At 40.0% G+C, this 5,000-nt stretch overlaps 1 protein-coding gene across 2 annotated transcripts in view; it reads right to left on the bottom strand.

Moving 5' to 3' along the window:
• The window catches only part of LOC119573163 (cyclin-D1-binding protein 1 homolog), a 19,308-nt gene that overhangs the window by 4,533 nt on the left and 9,775 nt on the right, over window positions 1-5,000 (bottom strand). The window lies entirely within an intron of this gene.

Below are 5,000 nucleotides of genomic sequence, written 5' to 3'. Positions count from 1 at the left end.
TCCAACTCGTACGAAGCCAGCTAGCAGTAACCTATGCCACAAAGGTGGCTCGAGACCCGAGCCATCCTAATGGCATTAGAGGTGTTAGGCCCTTTGCCACTCGACTCCTCGACCTTGTCAAAAAAGTCGATATAGATCTCTCTACCATCGATACCCTGGTTCGATGGTGTTATTTTCATTATAGACATTATAATTACTATAATGTTATAAACATTAGTAACTATAAAAAAAGATAATGTTAAATATTTTTGTAAATCAAGGAAGAGGGCAAACGGGAGAGACAGGCAGTATGTGTAATTGGCTCACTGGTGACTTAGTACAAGTCTAGCCATCTATGTGTAAAAATAATTAATAAAGTAAACTCACAGTAGGCATGGCATGTACATACATGCCATGCCCATCAGCACTGGCTTAAAATATGTGTGTGTATATATATATATATATATATATATATATATATATATATATATATATATATATATCATCATCATCTTCATCAAGGGGCTAACTCCAACTGGGGTGCAGGGCCGCATCCACCCTTTGCTTCCAACCACGAGGGTTCCTCGTAGCGAGTCTCCAGGCAGGCCCTCAGCCCATCTCTAATTCCTTGCGACAGGTCTCGTCGAGCTGCCCAAGCCATGACCTCCTGGGTCCTCCCACAGGCCTCCTCCACCCAGGGTTGTCTCGCAGAGAAACAACCTGATGGGTAGGGTCATCCACAGGGAAGCGAACTAGATGGCCATATAGCCTGAGTTGGTAACCGTCGGTTGGACACGTGGTCTTGCCAACTCTACCCCATGATCCAGTGACGGGACTTGTTACAAATGGCATCAAGATGAGACTCAAAGACACTGGATAGCGTCTAGGTTTCACTTCCATAGAGCAAAACTGGCAGTATCAAGGCCTTGAAGACACGCAGCTTGGTCCTTCTGCATAGGTACCGACATCTCCAAATGACCTTGTTGATCGAGTTCATGGCTCGTTGCCAGACCAATACCTTTATTGACTCTTGGTCTGACAGCCCAAGACTACGCTACCCAGGTATGTAAAACTCTCTGTAACTTCAACGTCCTTGCTGCAACCATGGATTGACTGAACAGGTTCCCCTAACAGGCCCCCAAAGTCCTGAATCTTGGTCGAGGTCCAGGAGACCTCTAGGCCTAAGGGCTTCGCCTCATTGCTAAATGCATCAAGAGCCACCACCAGTGACTCCAGAGACTCAGATAGGATAGTAACATCATTGGCAAAGTCAAGGTCTCAGACCATGATATTGCCCAGCATTGCTCCACACTGACTTTGGATAGTAGTTCTGCCCATTATCCAGTCCATGCAGGTGTTGAAAAGTGTTGGTGCAAGGACACAGCCTTGCCTCACCCCTGAATTAACATGGAAGAAGTTCGACAGACCCCCACCACACTTTATAGCACTTTCAGTACCAGTATAAAGGCTTGCTAGTAGGCCAATAATCTGTGTTGGAATTCCCCTGAGTCTTAGGATCTCCCATAGCAGTTCCCAATGCACTGAGTCGAACGCCTTCTTGAGGTCAATGTAGGCTGCAAGTAACCCATGACCAAACCCACGATTGCGTTCCACAATTACTCGAAGTGCTAGTATTCGGTCTATTGTGGACTTGCAAGGAGTGAATCCAGACTGCTCCAGTCTTTGATGCCTCAGTAGGTGGTCGCGAATCCTTTTCAGAAGAATGTGGCCGAAAATTTTGCCTGGTATGCCGAGCAGTGTAATGCCATAGTAGTTGTTATGTCCCAAAGATCCCCTTTCCTCTTCCAGAGAGGGATGAGCAAGTCCTTCAACAGGTCAGGGGGAATGGTACCAGACTGCCAGATGACAGTCAAGACTGTATGCAAATCCTGAGCCATAGGTTCACCCCCAGCATTTAGAAGTTCAGCAGGGATATCACATATCCCTGCAGCTTTCCCACTCTTCAGCTTGGAAATCGCCATCCTAACCTCCGTTAGGGTAGGAAGTTCCTTGCCGATGGATGGGTCTGGCATAGGTATTGTGACATCGCTGGCATCCAAGCTAACTGCTGGAGGGTCTACCTAGTACAACTGCTCAAAATACTCAGCCCAACATTCACGAACCCCAACATGATCTGAGATGATCCATCCATCCACTGATTGGACTGCAGTCATTTGTGAGGAGGGCTTAGAGTTCAGCTTTCTCAGGTCTTGGTAGGCAGGGCGAAGGTCGTTTAACAAGAAATGGCCTTCAACATACTCAGTAAGATTCCTGATGAACTGTTCCTTTTCCCTTCTCAGCAGTGTCTGAACCCTATGCACCAAGGAGTGACACAAGACTTGACTGCCATCTGGCACGCGACACGCTTCAGTGGCCTCCAATGTCTCCAGGGAGATGGAATTCTGCCTTGTCCTCCTGCGTATGCCAATGGACTCCTGGGCTGCTTCCAGTGTTTCGTGCTTGAAGAGCTCCCACAGAGCAACTGGGTCCATCAAGTTGTCAAGTTCTGTGAATCAGTTAGAGACTGCCATGGCGAACTCACGGGCACACTCCTCCTCCCTCAGTCTGTCCAAGTGGAATACCCTAGAGTGACCACTGGAGGGACGGGGAGTTTTGAAGTAGACCTGCAGGGTAGTCACAACCAGCCTACGATCAGTGCCACAGAACTTGGCACTCCAGTAAACTCTGTAGTTCTGGAGGATCCTCCATCGCTTGCTAACAAGAATGTGGTCGATCTCCTTGGCCACTGTACCCGTATCACTAGACCATGTCCAGCAATGCAGGTTGGGGCGCTGATACCAGGAGCCAGAGATCCTCATTCTCTGGGACCTAGCAAAGTCCCAGAGAAGGAGGCTGTTCTTGCCGCTGGTATCAGCTCCCGAGCTATGGGGGTTCACAGACATCTCATAGCCAGCTCAGTCACAGCTGGATACCACACTGAAGTCGCTCAGAACAATGCGAATATCTCACCGGGGGCAATTGTCTGCCATAGATGTGAGTTTGGCGTCGAACGCCTCATTCACATTGAGTTTACAAACGTCAGAAGGAGCGTATATAGCAACAAGAAACATGAAGCCAAAAGCTTGCTTCAGTCTCAATGCCATAATATGCTCATCAACCGGTGTCACCTCAACTACCGAGGGCTGAAGTCAGCTGGAGATGGCTATGGCTACACCCTGGAGGTGGTGACCATCGCTGCGGCCCGACCAGTAGTGGTGTACCCACCCATACTGATCGTGCCGCTACCAGGTCTTCTCACCTCCGAGAGGGCAGCCACCTCAACTCCTAGTCGCTCCAATTCCCGCGATAGCAGAAGTAACCACTCACCCTGCCGCAAGGACTGGATGTTCTAAGTGCCTACCCGGAAAACTCGCCTGAGGTGCGTTCAATCTGGGTGCACGCCACCTCTGCCACTCCCGCCGACGCTGCCCCTAATAAAGGGAGTCAGCAGGCTGTGGGGCCCCCTGTCCGCCTGTGGGGTTTCCGAGCGCTTTGCCCCACAAGCTTCATGGTGGGTTGGCGCCTGCCGGGAGCAGGCGGGACGAGTAACTCTCATTTCAATCCTGCGCCCCAACATTTGCCCTTCAAGCGGGACCTGTAGCCCACCTTACTTGCTGGGTGGGAGGGAGAGCACCCCTCCCCCCAGCATATCCATTTACTTGGTGCGTTGCCAGAGGGTCTTCTGGGGGGAGGAGAATTGGCAAGGCCCACCTGTGTGTATATGTATATATGTATATATATATATATATATATATATATAATATATATATATATACAATAATATATATATATATACAATAATATATATATATATATATATATATATATATATATATATATATATATATATATATATAAATATATATATATACATATATAATGATATATATACATATATATATATAAAATATATATATATATATATATATATATATATATAAATATATATAATATATATATATATTAAAATATATACAAATAAATACATTTATATTTATATTTACATAATATATATACATCTGTATACATATAATATACATCTGTATACATATATATATACATCTGTATACATATATATATCATAATAATACATGTATATATACATATACATTCATATATACATATATATATATAATATATATGTTTATATATATATATATATATATATATATATATATATATATGTTTATAATATATATACATATATATATAGAGAGAGAGAAAGAGAGAGGGAAAGATAAATAGATATAAAAATAATGGGAAAAATACTCTTCCGTGCTGATACAATGGAAGAAAAACCCACAATACAAAAACTAGATTTATTGAAAATGAGACTACAGTTTCAAAATCCACTTGGATTCCATCCTCAGGTCCTGTATGTATATACATAGTTTTTGTATTGTGGGTTTTTCTTCCACATATATACAAAAATGTGTATATATACATATGTGTGTATATGTATATATACATATATATATATAAATATATACACATGTATATACATATATATAATATATAATACATATATATGTGTGTATATATATGTATATATATATAATATATAATACTTATATATATAGCATATATATAATTATATATATATATATATTAATATATTATATAATTATATATATGTATATATATATTATATGTATTATATATAATATATATATATATATATATATATTATAATAATAATATAATATATATATATATATTAATATTTTATATTATATATATATAATATATATATATAATGTATATAAAATATATATTATATATATATATTTTATATATATATGTATATATTATATATATAATTATATATAATATATATATATAATATATATATTATATATATATAATATATATATAATATATATTATATATATATATATATATTATATATATATATATATATATATATATATATTTCATACAAGTGTGCCTAACTTATACAAATGAAACTTATCTTCAAGAAAGAAAATAATTTAATACAACTAACATAGCATTAAATTTAC

The sequence above is a fragment of the Penaeus monodon genome, chromosome 5, assembly GCF_015228065.2.
Source record: "Penaeus monodon isolate SGIC_2016 chromosome 5, NSTDA_Pmon_1, whole genome shotgun sequence".
Classification (NCBI taxonomy): domain Eukaryota; kingdom Metazoa; phylum Arthropoda; class Malacostraca; order Decapoda; family Penaeidae; genus Penaeus; species Penaeus monodon.
Note: the sequence above shows the minus strand (reverse complement) of the source record. Positions and strands in the feature narration are given on the sequence as shown.